This window comes from Puma concolor, chromosome C1 (genome assembly GCF_028749965.1).
Source record: "Puma concolor isolate L17-30 chromosome C1, mPumCon1.1.hap2, whole genome shotgun sequence".
NCBI classification, from domain to species: Eukaryota; Metazoa; Chordata; class Mammalia; order Carnivora; family Felidae; genus Puma; species Puma concolor.
In genome coordinates, this window is record NC_141674.1 from 55742749 (window position 1) to 55767964 (window position 25216).

A 25216-nucleotide genomic window follows, 5' to 3' on the forward strand; every position below is an offset into this window, starting at 1 on the left:
CCTCTTGGACTTGGATGCCTGTTTCCTTCCCCAGATGAGGGAAGTTCTCAGCTATAATTTGCTCAAATAAATCTACAGCCTCTTTCTCCCACTCTTTTGGAACTCATATGATATGGATATTGTTTCATTCCATGGGATCACTCAGTTCTCTAATTCTCCCCTTGTGATCTAGTAATTTCCTTTCCCTCTTATTTTCAGCTTCATTATTTTCCATGTTATCTTCTATTTCACCTATTCTCTCCTCTGCTTATTCCATCCTCACTGTCACTGTATCTAGTTTATTTTGCATCTCGGTTATAGCATTTTTTAATTCATCGTGACTAGTTTTGAGGTCTTTGATCTCTGCAGCAAAAGTTTCTCTGGTGTCTTCTATGCTTCTTTCAAGCTCAGCTATTAGTCTTATGACTTATCCTAAATTCTTTTTCAACATATATTGTTTATATCTGTTTTGAACAATTTTCTGGCTGTGATTTCTTCTTGAACTTTCTTTTGGGGAGAATTCCTCTGTTTTGTCATTTTGTCTAAGTTTCTGTCTTTTGAATATTTTAATTTTTTTTAGAAAAGAGACAGAGTGCATGTTGGGGAGGGGCAGAGAGAGAGGGAGACACAGAATCTGAAGCAGGCTCTAGGCTCTGAGCTGTCAGTACAGATCCTGATGCAGGGCTTGAACCCATGAACCATGAGATCATGACCTGAGCTAAGGCCGGATGCCCAATCAACTGAGCCACCCAGGCACCCCTGGGTGTTTTAAATTCTTGTTGTGTGTCCTGAGCCTACCAGTACTTTCATATTAAGAAGGAATCATACACTGTCCAGGTCCTGTCACTTCAGGAAGTGTTTTTGGTGTATGTTGCATGCACTCTACTGTTGCATTTTGGCTGTTCTGTCCCACTGGTCAGTCCTCTGCAAAGCTCCTCCTTGCTTGTAGTGGTGGAGTGTTTGGACCTTTTACCAGGAATGCTTTGATTTGTTTGTTCAAGTAAATCTGGCGGTGTGGGGTGGGGAAAGGAAAAGTGGGGGAGGGGGGCAGGAGCCTGATCCCAGAAAAAGAGAAAAATGAAGGGGGCGAAAAGAAGATGAAACAGAGAATCAAAAAAGTAAAGTCTAAATCCAGAGAAAGAGAAAGGAAAATAAAGAAGAAAGAGAAAAGGAGGAAAAAGAATAGAATAAAAATGCCTGATAAAACATTTAGATATATAATTATTTAAATTTTTTTGTAATGTTTATTTATTTTTGACAGAGAGAGAGACAGAGCATGAGCGGGGGAGGGGCAGAGAGAGAGGGAGACGCAGAATCTGAAGCAGGCTCCAGGCTCTGAGCTGTCAGCACAGAGCCCAACGTGGGGCTCGAACTCACAGACTGCGAGATGATGACCTGAGCCGAAGTCAGACACTCAACCGACTGAGCCACCCAGGCGCCCCGAGATGCATAATTATTATATATATATATATATATATATATATATATATATGATTGTTTAATGTGTGTGTGTACACACATATAATAAGAACTGACCAAAAACAAATCAGAAACTATAAGCCTGATTCCAAAAGAAAAATAATAAAAGGGTAAAAATAAAAATAAAATAAATTAAAATAAAATACAAAACAAAAAAACAGTTGTCTGTAGATGCCTGGGACTGGTGACTGTGCCGGTTTTGAGGAGTGGCCATCTGGTTCACTTAGTGTCAGTTTTTCTCCAGTAGATAAGCAGTTGCCAGGTCCAGAGTGGCGGGGTTTTGTGTAAGCATGTCCCGCCTCCACTGGAGGCCACTGTGCTGCTCTCTGATGTCCCACCACGTTGGTGTTGAAGGTAAAATGAACATCTCTTCCCCCTGACCGGGTATCTCTACCCATGCTGTTCAGGCAGCCCTTACAGAATAGAGAGAGCAGTCGGCTTGCTCTACTCCACAGTCTCCCGATCTTTGTAGGCACTCAGCTGGGAGTCAAATGCAAAACCTTAAAGGACCCAGCTGAGTGTGGTTCCTCTCCCCTGTTCCAGAATAGAGCCACTCTGGCCTGCTGATAAAAGGCCTTTGGTTGGCACCTGCAGGGTCTTTTGTCCTTGGAAGGGCAATAAAGCCTCTTCCCAAAGTACTTGAGGAAGGGAACTGTTCTCTCCCAGTGAACCCCTGAGATTGCTACACTGAGCTATGCACTCTGGGGCCGACTCCCACCTCCGAGGAGCATGAGCCAAGGCTCCCGGTTTTGCTCTGGAGAAAGTCACACACTTCTGAACCTCAAGTTTCAGCCCCTAAGGCTGTTTGCAAAAAAGAAACTGTCACTCTTCATATTTCTCATTCCCCAGTTCATGGTCCAGAGAGGTTTTCTCTTGTCCTAATTCGATGCTGCACTTTCACACCTCTCTCTCTCTCTCCCTTTTGTTTCTCCACAGAAAAGTTTCCCTCCCCTTTGTGCCTATGCCGTTTTATCTCCCGCAATTCACATACACACACCTCGATCCTGCCAAGCTGTCTCCTTCCAACTGTGGAGATCCTTCTGTACTCGGCAGACTGATTTCCTGGATGTTCCAAGTGATCTGACCTCAATACAGCTGTGTCTGAGGGACGAGGAAAATCTGGGTCTCCCTACTTCTCCACCATCTTAACTCCCTCTCAATTGTCTTTTTCTTTCTTTCTTTCTTTCTTTCTTTCTTTCTTTCTTTCTTTCTTTCTTTCTTTCTTTCTTTTTCTTTCTGTTTTATTTTACTATTTTTGAAAGAGAGGAAGACAGAGAGCAAGCAGAGGCGGGGCAGAGAGGGAGGGAGACAGTGTCCAAAGCAGGCTCCACGCTGTTAACACAAACGTTACCTTACATGGGGCTCAAACCCACAAACCGTGAGATCATGACCTGAGCGGAAGTTGGATGTTCAACTGACTGAGCCACCCAGGTGCCCCTATTTTTAGATTTTCTCATCTAAATTCTTATCTAGCCATTTGATGTTACATGTGATGTACATATTAAAAGTGATATAAAGGGATATTAATGATCTAGGAAAATATTTATGATATTGTTAGTTGAAAAAAACATATTGTAAGACTTTAGACATAGAATTTTTTTTTTTAATTTTTTTTTCAACGTTTTTTATTTATTTTTGGGACAGAGAGAGACAGAGCATGAACGGGGGAGGGGCAGAGAGAGAGGGAGGCACAGAATCGGAAACAGGCTCCAGGCTCCGAGCCATCAGCCAGAGCCTGACGCGGGGCTCGAACTCACGGACCGCAAGATCGTGACCTGGCTGAAGTCGGACGCTTAACCGACTGCGCCAACCAGGCGCCCCAGAATTATTTTCTTTTTAACAAAATAAAATATAGGTCTCTGTTCACAGAAAAAGAATCGTGCTAAAACATCCTAAAAGATGGTTACCTTGGGGCGGTAAAATTGTATCTTAGAAATTTTTTACTGCTGTTACTCTTGTTTTTCCTAAATGCACAAAGACTAACACCTAGAGAATACATATAAATACGTATTATTTTTGCAGCCAAAAAAAGTTATTTTAAAACTTCAGTATGGACTTAAGTTTTCTTTCCTTCTTGTGAGATTTGGAAAGTCAAAAGCCTTTTAAAATAAAAAGTTTAAAATGTCTTTCCATTTAACACCCCAAAAAAGTTTTTACAAAAGTACATAAAGCTAAAGATTAAAACAATAACTTAATGATTTTAAAAGTAAAGGATAAACCAATAGAAAATAGAAAAGCTGAGTGTAGACAAAAGAAAGATAATTGATAATTTCCAAGCAATCACCTTTAAAATGCTTCTGTTCTCTGTTCCAGGCTGTGGCACTTTTTCCTGAGGGAGGAGCCAAGACGCTTTTGTGCGAATAAGAGCTGGAGCCTCTCCAATTGGCCTGCTCTCCAAGATAGTTTACAAATACAATAAGGCAATCTGTTTTGTTTGTAATGCAGGAAAAATCTTAAATGAGCAAGACATTTTAGCTCTGACTTCAAAACTACTAAGTTTTGATTGTATCCTACAGTGGAAATAATAGATTAGTTATTCCTATGACTCAATCAAATGTAAATATTTTTATTGCTCAAAACTAGTGAGGATACATCCAATTAAATTGAAATAGAGTCTCTAATGCTGAATCGAACATAAAATTCCTGCTTAGATTAAGTTAGTGTTCGGAATCTTATTATAATTCCAAAATCAGCTTTTCAACTCTTCTAGAACAGTGACAGAAAAGAGTTTAATGTGAGTTTGAAATATTTATATGTTTTATTTGAAATTTTGCAAGGGATTCTGTTACTTTTTTAAAAAGTTCTCAGAAATCTGTCTTATTATTTTAAAATATTTTTAAAAATACTCTAAATTAGAAAAATATTATTATAGCCCTCATAGACCAGTGACGAACCAGGCAAAGGTGGATAAGGGAGTGTTGATAGAGAAGGCAGGAGGAAGGGAAGAAGGAGAAAGAAATTAGAATGAATTGAATAGGTGGGGGAGGGGATTAAAGAGCAAATAAATTCTTTAATAATCATGGAAGGTTTTATGGTACATATAAGAATATGTCCTGGATAGCTCTTTTGTTATTTTCTTTTTGGTACTATTTAGAGAAAGAAGGTGAAACTTTAAGAGAAAGAGGGCAGGGAGAAAGAGCAAAGACACATGTGTGAGGTATTTTGCTAGATGTTTTGTTTCTGTTATTACATTTAAAAAGTAACCACTTTTTTAGAAAGTTTAATATTTATTTTGAGAGAGAGAGCACATGCAAATAGGGGAGGGGCAGAGAGAGAGGAGAGAGTGAGAATCACAAGCAGGCTCCTCACTGTCAGCATGGATCCCCATGCGGGGTTCAAACCCACGAACCATGAGATGGTGACCTGAGCTGAAATCAAGAGTCGGAGGCTTAACTGACTGAGCCACCCAGGCTCCCCAGAAATAAATCACTGTTGATTGAACTGTGTTCAATCATCCTCACAAGCTTAAGAAAAAGGTATTATTATCCCCATTTCATAGGCGAAAAACTGACACTCAGATAGATGAAGTAATTTGACAAAGTTACTTAGGTAGTGAGAGGATGTTTTTATTTTCCTTTCAAAGCCAGGATCTTTCTCCTCTCCCCCACTCCCCCCAGCATAACAAAATCAAAAGCTATACATGTGCTTCATGTAGAGTAAGTAGAGTGTAATATCCTGTCTGTGATTCAAGACAAATTTGGCAGTCTGCTGAGAGATAGGCAATCTTTAGATTGTTTGAAATGAGTAGCATAACTTAGGATATAGTGCTGGGAAGAATTTTTCCTTCAAAAGTAAAATTAAAGGTGAATAGATCATGAAAATATAAAGATCATTACAAAGTGTTCTACTGTTGGCGCCTGGGTGGCTCAGCCGGTTAAGCATCCAACTTCAGTTCAGGTCATGATCTCACAGTTTGTGGGCTCGAGCCCCGTATCAGGCTCTGTGCTGACAGTTCAGAGCCTGGAGTCTGCTTCAGATTCTGTGTCTCCCTCTCTCTCTGCTCCTCTCCCACTCATGCTCTGTCTCTCAAAAACAATAAACATTAAAAAAAAATAATAATAAACAAAGGGTTCTACGATCTTATTTGCATTGTCCCAAAAGCAGACCAAGCAAAGACAAAGATTTCAGTACAAGGAGTTTACTTAGCAAATAATCCCAGGAAGTGTGATGAGGTAGTGAAGCAAGGGAAGAAGAAAATTTCATATGTTAATGAGTAGGTCACTGCTGCTGGCAACTGGGGCTCAGTTCCCCTGGGTAGCTCTGAGAGCTGTTGGAATTGATGTAGAACACACAACAGAATTGTCCCTACTATGGGTGAGGAAGCTAGGTTATTTATCTGTAACACTTATCCCTCATTGAATGATGGTTATTCTGTGTCATTATGTCCCTGGCACTTCCACCCTGCCCACAAAAGGGCTGAGCTCAGTTTTGAGACCACAGATGACTGAAATAAGATGTCTTTGGAATATAAAGGAATTCTCCATGAAGCTGCAGGTGACCTTTAGGAGTAGACTGAAGGAATATATAGGCAGGACATCAACAGAATGGACCATGGGGACCAATAAATAATATCATGTGTGTCTGTGCATGTGTGTAGCTTCTATAAATAAAACACAGTTTCAGAAGATAAGTAGATTCAATAGAATAAAATGAAGAGAAAAATTATATTCTCTTACTTATATACATCTTCCTTCCTCTTGGTGGCAGTTTACCAAAGTTTCCATCTAGAAGGAAGGAAGGGAGGAAGGGAGGAAGGGAGGAAGGGAGGAAGGGAGGAAGGGAGGAAGGAAGGGAAACAAAGTCTTGAAATGACACTGAATATCTCATAATAATGGCCCCAAAACAACTTCCCCAGAATATGCCCTTTTTCCAGTTGGAGATTAAGCTACTGTTACTATATTGTAAGAGTGCTTCCCTTCTCCCCCTAGCCCTGACCACTTTTATGCCTATTATAGTCATGAAATTACTATTACAGTGCAGTGAAACTGTTGAATTAATACTTAAACCACTTTCTTACTTTGTATATCTCTTTACTCTTTACTGCTACTTAAGGCCTGATTTGTCTCTCTTTATATTGGCATTTTTTATAGAAACAAAAATATCTTTCTTTTCAGTAAGAGAGGAGCTGTTTTCCTAACCAAAATGCTGATCAAAAATTATTATAAATGCTGATAATGATAACCATTTTTCTGTATTCATTTCTTGTGTTATATTCATATTTCTTCTTACACTACCTAACAATGATAAATTAAAAACTCTATTAAGTACACTTAATCATAAGCTTGTATAAGGAGCACCTGGTTGGCTCAGTCGGTTAAGCATCTGACTCTTGTTTTCTGCTCAGAACATGATCTCACAAGTTTGTGAGATCAAGCCCAGAATCTGGCTCCCTCTGCTTCTCTTTCTCTCTCTCAAAATAAATAAACATTTTTGAAAAAGCTTGTATAAAATAACATCATTATCTTTGAACTAAATGTAAAATTAAACATTGATAAATTATTATTAATGCTAAGAGGATTGATAAGCTCTCAAAAAAATAAAAAAATAAAAGGATTGATATGCTCTCAAACTCCCTTTTCTACTTCCTTTTGGTTTCCTCCTACTGATTAGATTGTTTCTACTGTGGGCTCTTCTTTCTCTCCTCATTTTAAAAAAATTATTTTAATGTTTATTTTTGACAGAGAAAGAGAGACATGATACAAGCAGCTGAGGGGCAGAGAGAGAGGGAGACACAGAATCCAAAGTAGGCTCCAGGCTCTGAGCTGTCAACACAGAGCCTGATGTAGGGCTCAAACCCCACGAACTGTGAGATCATGACCTGAGCCGAAGTCAGACGCTTAACAAACTGAGCCACCTAGGCACACCACTGTCTCCTCATTTTATAAATGTTGGTATTATCCAGGGTTTTATCTTCAAACTTCTATTTTCCTTCAACCTAGTCACCGCCCCTAAGCAATCTCACCCATATCTAAAGTGTTTCACCTCCTCCCACTTACTGACAATTCCTAGACTTCTATTCCCAGCCCCAACTCTCTCTGAAGCTCGTTTTATTTTTGTGATTACCTATTAAACATCTCCACTGGAGGTCCCATCATTGAGAGTGACATATTAAAATCATTTTAATGTGAATAATAATATTACTAATTGAGTTCCTACCTTGTCCCAGGCACTGAGTCTTTTATGTGTGTCACCTTTTTAATACTCAAAACAAGTAAGTGCTATTGTTCAGATCATTTTACAAATGAAGAATAGAGACTTGTCCATAGCTACGTGGCTAGTAAGTAGAGGAAGTGGGATTTAAACTCAGGCAGTATGTTTTCAAGCCCATATTACTAATCCACACTGTTAGTGATAATAGCACCAAATATCCATATGTGTCTAACAATTTTCCCACCTGCCTTGCAATTAGGTTGGGGCCATCTATCTAGTTCTGGCCAATGAAATGTGAATGCAAGTAATGTATGTTTCTTCCAGGCCATTGCACTTAAAAAATGGTGTTCCTCTCAATCTCTGTTCCTCAGCTATGGCAACCTTAGAGGCCATGAATTCCAGATGGCATAGCTACATGATGGAAGAGATTCCATATGACTAAGGATAAAACTTCTGTGGTAAGCTCTGGAAATTTCTGGATTTGTTATGAGCACAGTGTATCCTAGCCTGTCCTGACTGATACAGGCAATATGCCAATAAATTCCTCCCTCTCCTTTACTCTCCACATCCAAACCAATCAGCAAATCTCAGCCCTCCCTAATTCTTCTTCCTCTCTGTTCTTTCCACACTGCCAGAGACTAAGTCCTCATTGTCTCTCTAGCTGGGACAGCCTCTAAGTAACTGATCTTCTTGCACCCATCCTTAGCCATCTCCCATGCATATTCCACTGTGCAGCCAGAGTGACCCTTCTAAAATAATATTATATTAATTCCTTGTTCTCACTTGAAATTTTTAAATGGTTTCCCATTCCCCAGCAGATAATATCCTAATTCCACAGCATGGGCTCTAGGATGCTTGAAAAACCTGATTAACACTTACCTCACTGGCCACTCCCCTCAGGCTCATATTCATCCCATTCAGGTTCTCAAAGGTACCTTATTCTGCTTTTCTAATATGCTGCTCCTCCTGGGAATGTCTCTCCTATGCATCTTTAGAAATTCAACTTAGTTGTTGCCTTTTAGGAAGAAATCCTCCCTGACATTTTGTTCCATCTCCTCTTTTCTGTGTTCCCAGGACCCACTCTTCTCTAGACCTTATGCACTGCATGTAGCTCTTTATTCCCATGTCAGAATTCATTTCACTGTCAGACTCATGTTAATATGTTCATTACATGCACAGGGACTGGCACATATTAGATAACTCAATATCTGTTGAATGAATTAATGAATACACGAACGAGTGAATAATATTTGTAGCTATTATATTTGCCACATAACTTGTAGGGAAAGCAGGATCATTTAAAAAGGCACAAAACTACATTCTCTGGCTGAGGTAGCCAGTTTGCTGAAACAGCCCCCAGTGAACCATGCCTCCCAGTACTCATATCTTAGGCAAACCATTCCCATATTGAGTGGACTGGCCCTGTGGTCACTCTTAGTCAATAGAATGTGGAAAAAGTGGCACTGTGCAATTTATAAGAATGGGCTTAAAATATCTACAGTTGCTAATTTCTTTGCTTTGGAGACTCCCCTTTGGAAACCAGGCAACATGCTTTCAGCAGCCCAAGCCATGGAGAAGACACAAGGAGGAAAACTGAGGCACTCTGGTCAACAGTCCCAGCTGATTTCCCAAATGCTAGCCAGTGCAAGCTATGAGCCCCATGCATGACCCATTTTCATATTCCAGACCCATTGAGCCAAGATGACTACATGTCCCATCAACATCATGTGGGACAGAAGAACCTCTCAGTCCAGTCAACAGCTTTGCTCCTATTCTGGCTTAATGTGATCATGTCTTCTATGCACATGATGACAAAAGTGACAATTCTGCTGCCTTCCAAGTCTTTGCCCCACCAGACTGATTATCAGTGCCTGCCAATGTCTTTGCTAATGCTACTGGTACTTGATGTTGAGAGTGTAGATGTCTACACTGGGGTGTGGCCTCAGGTCACTACAGAAGTTTTGTCATGAATGCTGCTGACTTCTTGTACTTCAGTGTCCCACAGAGATCACTGTACAACGGCTCTTCTGATTGACTCACATTTTAAGTGTACCCCTTTCATCCTAGGACTCAGGCTTGAATCTATGGGGGCTTGGCCAAAAACCAATCTGACTGATAGACAGAAATTGTGCTGCATTCATAATCATTTATCCTCCTTTACCTTGGCCATTGTCCTTAAGCCATAGTTCTGTGCCATGAAATTCCATTCCCTGGGATTGAAGTATTTCCAAAGAGGCACCAAGGTCCATCATGTAAACAGATCCAAGGATATGAGTGTCACCAGACATCAGATATGTCCAGAGAAGGCTGAAACCAAGAGGTTCAGCATGCCCAGATTCTAGGGAATTAAGACTGAAGACATTTAATGTTTTTTGTTTATTTATTTAATCAGTGCAGAGTACCTCTCCTCACCTCAACTTCATTTACTAACAGCTACCCTTCTGCTTAGAGAAACTGCCCTTCCTTCTTTCTGATTAGCTATGGTTGGACTTTCAATTATAGTAGAGGGATACTAGCCCACAGGGATAGGAACACAAACATGTTCTGGTCAATGATACTTCATTTCTCTAGGAAAAGGGATTATTCTAAAGGATGAGTAATGACCCAATGATAGGGCAATCAGAATCCTTCTTTGAGATTTGTTTCAGGAAGACACTCCTTCATTCTTGAGGTATAGAATAAGGTTGTGATCTGAGCCTCTCTGTGGACAATACTTGGAAAGAACAAAGTCTAGAAGAATTAAACAGATGAGAGATGAATGGTATAAAAAAGAATGAGTCCTGATCATGTCAAGCTAGAAGTTTCTCTCCTCGAGATACCTGAAGTGACCTGCTCCTCACAAAAATGCCACTAATTCTATAATATGCCCCATTATTCTGCCATTAATTCTCATTTTTTTATGTAGGTAATTTGGGTTGGATTTCTATCAGGAATAGTAAAAAAAATTCTGACTATTGAAAATACAAGCATGCCAAAATGGTAAAAATATCTTTTTTTTTTTGTTTTAAATGATCTGTCTTACATTCATAATGGGAAAATGGGGAAAATGACTTAAAGTAAAAAGAGCTGAAGTTGCACATATTTAGAGTTATATAATTAGAAATCAATGTGCTTGTGTAACTTGTGGTTGCAATGATCCAATATGGTTAACAATTGTTCAAGAAAAGGAAATTAGATTTTCGGAGTTTTTTGTAATGGGAAAAATTTATGGAAAATATACGCTTTGTTGGAATAAAATGACAGTTTTAAAACTTACTCAGCTTTACTATTTTCTCTTGCAACTCCAATTTGAAACTTTTGTTTTTTTAAAAAAAAAAAGAATGTCTCTATAATTTTGCTAACCAGAAAACACGAGATATATAATATGAAGTAATGAAACTCTTTGAAAATTCTTTACTACTGAATAGTACTATGCTCTGGATTTAATAAAGTTTTCTATTGATTTTAGAGTAAAACATGAACAAAGATTCAACTCTAGCAAATTGGATCATTCTTTTTTTTAACAACTGATCAGTATTACCTGAAGAAAGATATCTCAGCAAAATATAAAGGTTCTTATAAATAAGGCCATATGAAATGTATAAAGTATAAAGGTGTCTAAAGAAGGCAAATTACTTAAATTCATTAGCCAAGATTTACTTTGTTAAATGAGAAAGTAAAAATTTGTACTATAAGTTGCCTTTTTAAATGTGTTTATAAGTGTGAACTCTTTGATTTCCCAATACTGGAAAGAAAAGGAGGCAGCATGCTAGTTAGTGTCTTTCTTTTATAGACAAAGAGATTAAATGAGGGCATGACCTACTCCTAAAAAAGCAGCAATTGGAAAAAGAGATACTAATTTGGAATCCTCAAGGACACTTTCTTTGGAGCTTAACTAAGAGAGTTTATAGACAAAATGACATTGTCTCAGTTAAATACAGCTTTTATTGTTTCTCCTTTGAGATTCTATCTGTTAGATTCTTAGTACAGTACTTGTTACATTATGAGACTATTTCTCTTCCAATTGCTCTGTAACATTTGGGGATTGACAGTATTTACTACTTGGTTTTACTACATTTGTATCTATGTAATAATACCATATTGGATACCTATTGTTTGCCCAACATCCCATCTTTCTCTGAGAGCTGTTTCTCACATTTACCCCCTATGGTGGATTGAATTATTCAGTCTCATCCTTCCCTATCTGCTGCATCCCACTCTGACTATAGCTTCACTTTGGCCAGAAAGTGTTTCCCTGGCCCTTATTGTCTAGCCATGGGATATACATTAACTGATGGCTTGTGGGTGGGGGTAGAAGTGTTTAGACGGTTCTGAGTCTAAACTTCAGAGGACTTCCACAAGCCCTGGCTAGCTTACTGTCCCCAGGGAGGTTGACCAATGTGTGGAATACCATGGTCACCACAGACTGAAGTAGAGCTGCACCAGCCAATCTGCACATCATAGAAATAATTGACAGTTGTTTTAAACCACTAGTTTGGGATGTTTGTTATACAGCATTAAAGTAATAATAGCTAGCTGATATACCTGTCACCCTACTCCATTTACTCCCCATCATATGGTTCCCACAGGACTTACCAAGTTATTGTAAGATCTGACTCCTTGTAATATCTTACAAGATCCTATCAACAGTTGGTCCAGAGGCTGACTGGGCTACTTAGAGTTCTCAATGCTTTGAATTTGGAGGGAGAACATCAGGCACACTTTCTATGGCAGAAAGTCTAAGATGTAAACCTTGGGAGTTATCAGCCTGTAGAGAAAGCATACTTGTAATGAGAAAGGAAATGAGTCAGGAGGCAGAGAGCGACACCTAGAGGCTGTTTAGAGTCTCTGGTTGCAGTTCTTGTTAAGGCTTTGCTGCTTCCTTACCCTTTCTTAGGTTCTCTGAACCAATAAATTCTCCTTTGTTTCACTAAGCTAATTTGGTTGGGTTTAATTACAATCAAATGAGTATCAGCACATAAACATTTTTGTTTTTCTTTATTGTGGTAAAAAACATATAACATAAAATTTACCATCTTAACCATTTTTAAGTGTAGTACCTAACAAATTAGAGTGCAGTAGTGTTAAGGATGTGCACATTGTTCTAGATCTTTAGAACATTTTTGTCTTGTGAAACTGAAATGCTACATACATGGAACAATGATTCCTCTTTTCCATCTCCTCTCTATCCCTGCCACTACCATTCTACTTTTGGTTTCTATAAGCTTAACTACCTTAGATATCGCATATAAGTGGAATCATTCAGTATGTCTTTTTGGGACCAGCTTATTTCATTTAGAATAATGTCCTCAAAGTTCAATCAAGTTGTAACACCTGACAGAATTTCCTTCTTTTTAGGCTGAAAAATGCCCCCATTACGTGTATATACCACATTTTTCTTATTCATTGATCCATTGATGGACATTTAGATTGATTCTACCTATTGGCTATTGTGAATAATGCTGCGATGAACATAGGTATGCAAATATACACTTATTTTCTTAATGGAGTCAAGCTAATAATTATTTGTGCAATCTCTGCTTACCTACTTTGGAAGGAAAAAAATTAAAGAAATAGGATGACAATAACAGTAGTCTGGGGACATGACCACCCACCAGTGAAACATACTCCTGAGCTTTCCCACCCGAAGACCTTTGCTCATACTGTATCTTCTACCTGTCAATATCCAATTCTACCCATACTTTAGGGGCTATCTTAAATGCTGTGTCCTCTATGGTACTTCTAAAATGCAGCCAATGAAGAATCACTTTCTTTAGCACAAACCTTCATAAGGTGTTTCTGCCTCACTATGTCTCTTATCACATTTTACTTATCTCATTCTCCATTATTATGTTTAAATCTTTCTGAAGGAACAGAGCAACTTATTTACATTATCTATATTTTCCAAATTATCCTTTCAAGTGATAATAGGCACTGAATAAATATTTGTGAAATTGAGTGGTTCCCCATCCAAACCCTGGAGTTAAAAACTAGATCCCTTTCTTTGTACGAGTAAACCCATATTTATTCTAATCTACCTACTTTATACTGGAAGTTCACATGTCAATCATTACCCATCATTTGACTGAAATTAAAACCCTAAGTTAGAATTTAATGAATGACTCAATCACCTGGTTTTTTAAAGGTCAAAATAGTTGTTGCCAAAAGGCCAACATGTTGAATGTCATCATCCCTATTAAGGTTAAGGTCTATTTTAGCTTCAAGATTCTTTAGCCTTCTTTGTGATATAGGCAGGTAATTATTTTCCCAATCATAAATAAATGAATTTTCTGGTAACCATCTTACAGATACTTGGTAGAAAATTTGCCTTGGTTTATTTTTCTTGATATCTTTGCATAGGAATATTCTGGGCAGAGTCCTTTTCAATCTCTAGTTTATATCTACTTTCTTGGTAATCTCAGTCATGTTAGTGGCTTTAAGTTCCATCTATGTGCAGATGACACTCAAAATCTTATATCTTAACTGTCTCTCTCTCTGAATTTTAGACTGGTGTGACCAACTGCCCACTGACCATCTCTGTCTGGATGCAAAATGGGGACTCTAAGCTGATAATGTCCCAAAACAAATGCCTAATTCCCTTCCCCATTCCTCTGCAAAATATTTTCCTCTTCAAGTTTTACCTCATATCAATTAGTGGCTACTTTACCCAACCTTTCTAGTTGCTTTTTTCTCCCATACTTACAGCACTGTTTATTTTAATATTTGTTTCCTGTTCTATGTAACATACATAACTTAAAAACACACCCATACACATTTCCTACAAGCTGCACCTTCATAATGAAACCCATAAACATACAATGTCTACTTCCCTTCCTGTGGTTGGGTCTTCTGTTATTGCTTTCTTTTCTTGTTGCTTGTTTCTTGGAGTCAAATCATCATCATTCTGCTACGTAAAACCCTCCAATGACTTCTCATCTCAATCATCAGAAGAGCCCAGAGCCCTGTGGAGCTTTATGCTATGGCCCATCCCCCCTCACTGCAGTTATTTCTCTGACTTCATTTCCTTCTGTTTTCATCTCTCACTGAAGTCCCTCTTGCCTACCTTGCTCCTCCCACACTGGCCTCCTTCCTGGCCCTCAAAAGCACCCCAGAGCTTCTTTTTTTCCCCCCTCTCCTGTCCCCAACTGTTCTTTCTGCCTGAATCACACTTCTTCAAATTACCTCTGTAGCAACTCCCTCATTTCTACTAGATCTTTGCTCAAATGATACATTCCAGCAAGATCTTTGAGCACATTGACCTCTGTCTGCCTTTCCTACTTAAATTTCACCAAACGTTATCATCATCTAAAACTATACTTTTCTTATTTATTTTACTTGTTACTTGTCTCCTTACACTTGAATATAAGTAAACTCCATGAGGAGTAGATTTTCTTTTCTGTTTTGTTTACCGCTTTATTTTCAGTAGAATAGTTACTGGAACATAGGAAAAAATAAATATCTCTTCAACAAATGAATGTAAGGTCAGAACAAATATGTGTAGAACAAAATGATAAAGAATCATTTTTCTTTCCCTTGAATTATACCTATCAATGCATATAGAAGGCAAGAATGATTCCACAGTATATTTTACATTGTTTAATAAAAAACACTATCATTCAGTTATTTTAAAGTATATCTATGGGTAGAATGGCAGAGAAAATATGCTAGCCAAAGTATAACAGTTTTAAAAAAAGGTTTTTTGGTTCTCTAAAAAAATTCAGTTTGCTATAGGGGATACACATAACAAGTTTCTTTAATGTAGTGTGTATATTTCTGGTGATAAATGAGTAATTTTAGAGTGTACACAGATAACCATTTACACTTAATATCAATGTGTTTATTTTAATATGTATTAGAAAAAATAAAACCAGAATATCAGAACTGTGATTTTTCTGGACATTACTTTTTTGGATAAGGCTAAAGCAAGTAGAAGTGTGGTAATCTGAATACTACATGAATCACAGAAGGGGGCTTCAGGTCTGCCCATGATTGCTGTGAATCTCCATGACTGAATTTTCTCCTGGAACTGTTCATGGAATGTATAACCTCAATGATGTTGTTCACTAGTATGTTTTATTACATACTGAATTTTCAAGCCCATTCTTGAATTCTTCTTAGCACTAAATTGAAATGTTACTTTAATCCATCTATGTCATTGTGAATGGCAAGATTTCATTCTTTTTGGTTGCTGAGTAATATTCCATTGTGTGTGTGTGTGTGTGTGTGTGTGTGTGTGTACACACATCTCTATCCATTCATTAGTTGATGGAAATTTGGGATCTTCCCATAATTTAGCTATTATTGATGATGATGCTACAAACATCGGGTGCATGTACCCCTTCAAATCAGTATTTTTGTATGCTTTGGGTAAATACCTAGTAGTGCAATTGCTGGGTTGTAAGGTAGTTCTATGTGTGGAATTTAAGAAACAAAACAGATGAACATATGGGAAGGAAAAAAAAGAGAGGGAAACAAACCCTAAGGGACTCTTAACTATAGAGAACAAATTGAGGGTTGGTGGAGGGAAGAGAGTGGGGGATGGGCTAGATGAGTGATGGGTATTAAGGAGAGCACTTATTTTGATGAGCACTGAGTATTATATGTAAGTGATGAATCACTAAATTCTACACCTGAAACCAATATTACAATATATTTTAACTAACTAGAATTTAAATAAAAACTTGAAAAAGAAAAAAAAAATGAAATGTCACTTTGAGAAGCTGATAACTGGAGCATTAAAGTGGCTGCCCTGAAAGCATAATCTAGTTACTGTTTGGATGCACCAGCAAAGCAAACAAACACAAAAAACCTTGAGCACCTACTTGCAAACTGAAGATAAGTATTTAAATGATGCTTTTCAAATGTTAACTGTATCATCCAAAGTCCTCTTAAGTGTCAGATTTTTCCTTTCAGGGAGATGAACAGAGGCAATGAAACCACTGAAAATCCTTAGATTTCATGTAGCTGGGTCCTCACTCTTTCATTTGAGTTGACAGGACTCTAAATCTTACTGGAGGAAACTAAATTTCAAAACTGTTTTCATGAATGGATTTGAACATTAAAATATCTTATCAATATCTTTGCTAATTTGAATAGCCTAAAGTCATCCTTACAATGCAAGGCCTCCATTAGAAATATATGGAAAGGCTGGGGCACCTGAGTGGCTCAGTCGGTTGAACGTCCGACTTCGGCTCAGGTCACGATCTCACAGTTCGTGAGTGTGAGTCCCGCGTCGGGCTCTGTGCTGACAGCTTAGAGCCTGGAGCCTGCTTCTGATTCTGTGTCTCCCTTTCTCTGCCCCTTCCCCACTCATACTCTGTCTCCCTCTGTCTCTCAAAGATGCATAAACGTTAAAAAAAAAAAAAAGAATTATATGCAAAGGCCAAGTGAAGGAGGGGTGTGCTTCTGCAAAACAGAGTGATGAATGTGTGCCTTGATCATGCTCAGTTCCATTGTTCTCTATCTGAAAAACTCTCTAAAAATATCTTGAACATCATGAAAGAATTCATAAATATTTTTCCCACCAATGGACAGTGGTGAACGGATAAGGAAAACTTTTTTTCTTCTAATAATATGTTTTTTAAAATGATATAAATTTTCCATCAAAGCCAACATTAATAATAATAATAATTAATGATAGTAAGTTTCATTGTTAATAATTATTATTATAGCAACAAGCACCTATATTAAGAAAAAGAATAGATCACAAGTAAACAACCTAACTTTACATTTCAAGAAACTATAAAGAGAAGAACAAACTAAACACAAAGTTACCAGAAGGAAAGAAATAACAAAGATCAAAGCAGAAGTAAATGAAGCAGAGACCAGAAAAACAATATAAAAGATCAAAAGTGAAACAAAGATCTGATTTTTAAAAAGATAAACAAAAATGGCAAACCTTTATCTAGACAAAAAAGAAATGCAAATAAATGAAATCAGAAATGAAAGAGGAAACATTTTAACTGATACTGCAGAAATACAAAGGATCATGAAATTCTACTATGAACAGTTATATGCCAACAAATTAAATAATCTAGAAAAAACAGATAAGTTCCTAGAAACATACAACCTACCAGGGCTAAATCATGAAGAAATAGAAAATATGAACGACCTATAAGTAACAAGGAGGTTGAATCAGTAATCTAAAATCTTCTAACCAAGGGAAGTCCAGGACAAGATGGCTTCACTTGTGAATCCTACCAAACCTCTAAAGAATTAATGCTGATCTTTCTCAAACTCTTCCAAAAAAGTGGAAAAAATTCATTTTATGACGGCAGCATTATCATGATAACAAAGCCAGACAAGGACACAAGAAAAGAAAATTACAGGCCAATATCCCTAATGAACAGAGATGTACAAATCCTCAACAAAAAGCTAGCAAACTGAATTAAACTGCACATTAAAAAAATCATACACCAGGGGCGCCTGGGTGGCGCAGTCGGTTAAGCGTCCGACTTCAGCCAGGTCACGATCTCGCGGTCCGTGAGTTCAAGCTCCACGTCGGGCTCTGGGCTGATGGCTCAGAGCCTGGAGCCTGTTTCCGATTCTGTGTCTCCCTCTCTCTCTCTGCCCCTCCCCCGTTCATGCTCTGTCTCTCTCTGTCCCAAAAATAAAATAAACGTTGAAAAAAAAAAATTAAAAAAAAAAAAATCATACACCATAATCAAGTGGGGCTTGTCCTTGGAATGCAAAAATGGTTCAACACACACAAATTAATAAATGTGATACAGAATGAAGAATAAAAATCATATAATCATCTCAATATATGTAGAAAAAGCATTTGACAAAATTCAACATTCTTTCATGATAAAAACTCTCAACAAATTAGGTACAGAATAAATGTATCTCAACATAATGAAATCCACATGTAACAATCCCACAGGTAATATCATTTTCAACAATGAAAAGCTTTTCCTCTAAGATCGGGAACAAGACAAGGATGCCCATTCTTGTCACTTCTATTCAACAAGTCAGATCAATTAGGCAAGAAAAAGAAATCAAAGGTATCCACAGTGGAAAAGAAGAAGTAAAGTTGTCTCTGCAGATGACATGATATTATATGTAGAAAACCTTAAAAGTGCCACCAAAAAATAATTAGAACTAACAAATTCAGTACATGTTTAGGGTACAAAATCAATATATAAAAATCAGTTGCATTTTATGTAGTAAAGTATCTAAAAGAGAAATTAAGGAAGATAATTCCATTTATAATAACATCAAAGACAATAAAATACTTAGAATGAATTTAACCAAGAAGGTGAAAGATCTAGAATTTAGATCTTAGGAATGAATTTAACCAAGAAGGTGAAAACTAGAAGACACTGATAAAAGAAATTGAAGAAGTTTCAAATAAATGGAAAGATATCCTGTGTTCTTGGCTTAGAAGAATTAATATTGTGAAAATGTCCATACCGCCTGAAGCAATTTACAGAATCAGTGCAATCCCTATCAAACTTCCAATGGCATTTTTCACAGAAATAGAAAAAACAATCATAAACTTTTTATGGGACCACAGAGGACCACATAGGCAAAACAATCTTGAGAAAGAACAAAGCTGAGGTCATCACACTTCCTGATTTCAAACTATATTATAAAGTTATAGTAATCAAAACTATATGGTACAGGCATAAAAACAGATATACAGATCAATGGAACAGAATAAAGAGCCGAGAAATAAACCCACGCACATATTAATCTTTGACAAAGGTGCCAAGAACACACAATGGGAAAAGAATAGTCTCTAATAAATGGTGCTGGGGAAACTGGATATCTACATGCAAAAGAATGAAATTGGACCCCTATCTTGCACATTCACAAAAGCTAACTTGAAATGAATTAAAGACTTAAATTTAAGACCCCAAACTCTAAAATTCCTGAAAGAAAACAGGGAAACATCTCCTCGACCTTGATTTTGGCAAAGATTGTTTGGATATAATACCAAAGTGCAAGCAACAAAAGCAAAAGTAAGCAAGTGGGGCTATATCAAACTGTGCAGAAAAGCTTCTGCACAGCAAAGAAAACAATCAACAAATGGAAAGGCAACCTATAGAATGGGAGAAAATATTTGCAAACCATATACTTGATAAGACTTAGTATCTAAAATATATAAGGAACTCCTACAACTCAATAGCAGAAAAACAAATAATCTGATTAAAAATTGGAGGAACTGAATAGATATTCTTCCAGAAAAGATATACAAATGGGCAGCAGGTACATGAAAAGGCACTCAACATCACTAATCATCAAGGAAATGCAACTCAAACCCAAAATGAGATATCACCTCACACCTATTAGAAAGGCTTTTATAAAAAGACAACAGATAACAAATGTTGGCAAGGATCTGGAGAAAAGGGATCCCTTATATACCATTAGTGGGAATGTAAAATAGGGCAGTCATTATGGAAAACATTATGAAGTATCCTCAAAAATTAAAAATTGAACTACAACATAATCCAGCAATCCTACTCCTGGGTATATATCCAGAGGAAATCACTATCTTGGAAAGATACTTACACATCCATGTTTATTGCAGCATTATATACAATAGGTAAGATATGGAAACAAGCTAAGTGTCTGACAAGGTGAATAAAGAAGATATGATGCATACGTGTGCACCCACACACACACTGGAATATTATTCAGCAATGAGAAAGAAGGAAATTCTGTCCTTTGCCACGTGGATGAATCTAGAGAACACTATGCTAAATCAAATAAGCCAGAAAAAGAAAGACTAATACTATATTGTATCATTTATGTGGGGAATCCAAAAAGTAGTCAAACTCATAGAAACAGAGAGTAAAATGGTAGTTGCCAAGGACTGTGGGGTGTAGGAAATGGGGAGATATTAGTTAAAGGGTGCAAACTTTTAGTTATAAGATGAACAAGTTCTGAGGATTTAATGTACAGCATGGTGATTCAAGTTAATAATAATGTACTATACACTTGAAATTTGCTAAGAGGGTAGATCTGAAGTGTTCTCACCAAAAAAAAAAAAAAAAAAGTAACTATGTGAGGTTATGGATGTGTTAACTTGATTTGGGTAATCATTTAATACATACACACACACACACACACACACACACACACATATATATATATGTATACACAAATCATCATGTTATACACCTGAAATATATATAATTTTGTCAATTTTATTTCAATTTAAAAAATTGTTATTATTATTATTGCATTTTTCATTGGTCTTCTTTTCTTTGAATCATTAAGGGCTTAAGGTCCAAGTCTTAAGGTATAGAAGAATTGATTTTTCCTCTATGGGAAGAAAAACCGTCCTCATTCCTGCCCCTTATAGTTAAATTTGCATAAATTAAATATGTACATCAGCAGACATATCAATAATTCCCTCCAACTGTCTCATATTTCAGAGTTGACTAGGAAGGAAACTCCCCTTTATATCCCTTCATTTAAACTTTTCCTTGTCCTTATTGTGTTTAGTATTTTTTCAATGTTTTAAAATTATCATATATAAACACTCACCCTAAAAACAGGGAGTTACAGAAAAGCAAAAGGAAGAAAAAAAAACTTGATAATTTGATAATCAAAAAAACCACTATTGAGATTTTGATGTATTTTTTCCACCATGGTTTTGATTGGCTTGTATAGTTGAGCTCTAGTGCAGTGGTCTTCCAAATATTTTCCTTAAATACTCTTAAAAGAAGCTTTTAAAATTATGTACCCACTTGTATATTTTTAATTAACATCTAAAATGTTAAACATAAGTCTAAGTAAGTTTATTTCTTTTTAAATAAACAACAGAAATTATTAAACATTTTAGATGGTGAAGTAAGTTCAACTAAGCTGTAATAGGAACAAATATGCCATGAACTACCTTATGGAATAAAGTACATTAAGTCTGAAAAAAATCAAGTAAAACTTTAACCATGAGTTTTATCCAATGTGTCTAGAAAAAATATGACAGTCCATCAAAAATTTCATTTACATTCAAGAAAATAACCGTAAGTCCTCCATATTGCTTCTGATGCCTGGTAGTCAGACTATTCCAAAAGAGATCCAAATATCCCCAAATTGGCTAAAATTCAGAGTATCTCAACACGAGCTGAAATACAAGTATTTTGGTAAGCTTCACAGGCAAAGGCTAGAGAAGCCTTAAGTATTTAAAGCCCCTGACTAATTATCCATAGAGGTCTCCCTGAAACCAGTATTTACATTTATCTGTTTGTTTGGTACACTGCAGCTATTTATACCCAGGGTAATTCAGCATGCTGAGATTTGGCATGGAGGGATACCATTCTTTATGAAATGAGAGGATGACTACTGTGAACCCAGGCTCATTCTCAGAGGAATCAAATTTAGGAAAGGGTATGTAATGGAAATTGAGACTCTGGAAATTGACCCCCTTAAAAGTATATATGCAATCTAAAAGCTTGAGATGTGCACTGAAAGTTTTAAAATCATCTCCACTTCTTAGCATTCTTAAGTCTCTAACACACTCATAAGGAAGTAAGGTAAAGATGACCTTTAATGCACACCTCACAGGAAATAGCAATGATTCAGCCTGTAGCACCCATTCCTCCAACACAGCTCAATGTACTATCAGGTGCTTGATGCTGAGAAGAATCAGGCAGCTGCAGGTAGGTACCATCCTCTGGATGAGTCATAAGATTTATGGTATTCATTTCTCTTCAAAGAGTCTACATATCTCTTTATGAATAATGGGGTTATTAATTCAGTGGTTGAGAAAATTAATAAAATGACACCTCATTTATCTGGCATATGTGAATAATGAGCTCTTCCAGGTAAGACTACCCTCAAGATAATTAAAACATAACTTCAAGGCCTTGAAGTTAGAAAAATAAGTTCGATATTTTTTATTACAAGCTTTCTGAAATGAATAACATTTTCTGTTACCTTCTTAAAGACTGTAGAACTAAAATTGTACTTTTCATAATTACTCAGACTTGTGAGTGTTGAAAAGTAGGGCAGGCTGAGACAGTGAGGTGGACCCCACTGGTGAAGCAAAGTGGATGTGGTATGGTACACTTCCATTGGAGGATGATGGGGCAGCAGGAGAGGCAGTTGAAAGAGTTATGCTGATACCATAAAATCAAGTTCAGAGGCAAAGGTGCGAGATCAAACTTGAGGGACCAGGCAAGAAATTGAGCCCGAGTCCTTGACTCACATCAGGTAAACTTTATCCTACAGGAGCTGGCGTTCAGGCCTGAAGCTTGCAAAAATTTATTCTTTTGCATTTTAATTTTTAAATTCTGTCTTCTTTCCCACTTAAGGATCCTCGAAAGCTATTAACATCTTCTCCATAGCCATAGCCTCAAGTACAGTGTATGCTGGTACCTAGAAGACACCCAAGAATATGCAGCCTCTTCATTGGGCCGATAACAACAGAAAGACAGGATGTCACAATAAATTAGCAAAATAAGTCTTCACTTCATATAGTCTACAGTGTACTGGAAAGTACAGAAGAGTTCTTTATCCTAGGATCAAGCTCCTTAATATGGTATATACAGAAATACCTTCAGGCCATGAAGGGTGGCTCACTGCATATGACCATCTGCAATCACAGTGGGCTTTTCTGCTCTCATCCTCAATTTCCGGGCACCCATCCATGCCGCTGCCTCTCTCTTGGTTCTTTAAAGAAGAAATTGGGAGGAGGAAGCCACTTCCCTAGTCAAACATCTGTTAAACAATTAGACTTTTATTCTACAAAGAATTGGGGAGTTATTTCAAAGCTGTGGTTTGCTTTAGGAAAAACAAAAAAAGCCATCCTCTCTTGCCCCTTTTTGTGTTGCTTTTCTAAAGGCCCTCTTCTGTCATTTTGGTTCCATTTGTGCCTACCCAGGAAGGAGGGTGGATATGTGTCTTGTCCCAGTCGGGGAGTGAGAAGGGATCCTTTTCACCCTTTACCTATTGTAGTACAGTAAGCCCTCTCAAATGGGGGCACTTTTTTTACACCCAGGTGTAGAGAGGACTGGGCTGTACCACTGCATCCTACATACCAAGAATTGGGTAGATATGTACAAAGCATCTTCCCCTGAGCATACTCATATATCAGGGGACATGCTCTGGCTCTTATGGGCTGCTTCAAAAACCATCTCATCCAACCACCCACCATTTTCCACACCTTTCCATAATATTGATTTATTCCTTTAGTACAGAAGTGCTAGATCACCATACAACATCTTAAGCCTCCCAAATCAAGTCTACCTAATGGGATTTGCATATTTAGTCATACCTCCAAGGGAATGTCTCAGGAGCTTTACACACTGTAATATTCAGTCACTCACCCCTACTAAAGCTACCACAAAGAAATGCAGTCATCTAAGGAAAAACAGTGTACCCTCTATGCAAGCACAAACTCAGGACAAGTTTCCTACTCCCTTTCTCTAACCAGATTACCAGCCCTAAACCAGGCCTATTCAAATCGCTGGGGCTGCTATATCACTTCCCCATATACAGGCGGTAGGTTTTCCATCTCTATTCAGAGTCAAGAGTCACTAGGTTCCCATTTCAGGGGTCAACAGTTTACTCCTTGTTCTGCTCATTCCCACCCACATATGGTATCTGGGTCCTGAGGCAAGATAGAGCCCTCTAGCCTGCTCCCCAATGGGTAGACCAGTGTTGTAGGCAATAGCAATTCCCGGTCTTGACCCAGCTATACATCTTAAACTGGGAGATCCTAACTAATCTACTTTGAGGAGTTCCTTCTAGTAGCTAGTTCCTTCTAGTTAGTTTATGACAATGTGTGTTGCCTATGGACAGGGAAAATGGAGATATTTTCAATCCACAACAGGCAGGTAAATTTACAGAAAGGCACAATTATGTAAGCACTATAGTTCTAACCGTTTCCTTCTGTTCTACCTTTAAGTTCCCTAGGGAGAATTTTTTTTTAAGTTGGAAAAAAATCTAAAATGCTGCATTATGATGTATTTGCCTTGATGATGTGCTAACTCACAATATACTTACTAATTTAATATGGTATGTTTTCAGGATATGCATTTTATACTCAATCACTCTTTTCATTCCCTTCAGCCAACAAACGTTCCAAACTTTTACCAAATACCAGAGAAAACTTAAAATAATGTGACTTTTAGGAAACAAACCAAGTTTATTACTTATATACCTATAAGAGAGTGATAATATATCTTCCAAAATGGAATAATTTTGAAAATAAAATGGAATGTTATATATAATTACCCTGGGACAAGTGTAAATTAGACTGTCCTGGTATACCCAAATAGCAACCCTGCCTGTAGAGAAAAAGCCAAGACAATGGTCTTCATGCTTTCTGATTAGCAAATGAAGTGAAACCACTTACATATGGGATTTTATATAGTTGATCTTCATCATTCCCTGATTCCAAATTTGGGAATTCATTTGCCAACTAAAATTTACTTGTAACCCCCAAATCAATACTTGCAGCATTTGTCAGTAATTTGCAGACATGTGCAGAGTGGTGAAAAATTTGAGTCACCCAATGTACAAGTCCCTAGCTAAGAAACTTGTTTCCAATCTCATACTATAAACAAGTGTCCTTTTGGAGATCTGTTTAGTGCCACATTTTTTCCCATTTTGTACTTTCTGTTTGCGATTTCACTGTTTAAAATGGCTCCCAATTTTAAACACTGTCTGGTGTTTC

The 25216-nt window shown here is 37.3% G+C and overlaps 1 long non-coding RNA gene across 1 annotated transcript; it reads right to left on the reverse strand.

Annotated features, from left to right (window-relative positions):
* Nucleotides 1–3649: 3649 nt before the first annotated feature.
* On the reverse strand, nucleotides 3650–25130 carry LOC147578086 (uncharacterized). Its single transcript, XR_015254772.1, has 3 exons — nucleotides 22745–25130; nucleotides 12184–12355; nucleotides 3650–3910 (listed from the first exon to the last, which is right to left on the reverse strand). It is a non-coding gene; the product is annotated as an uncharacterized LOC147578086 (long non-coding RNA).
* Nucleotides 25131–25216: the final 86 nt, after the last annotated feature.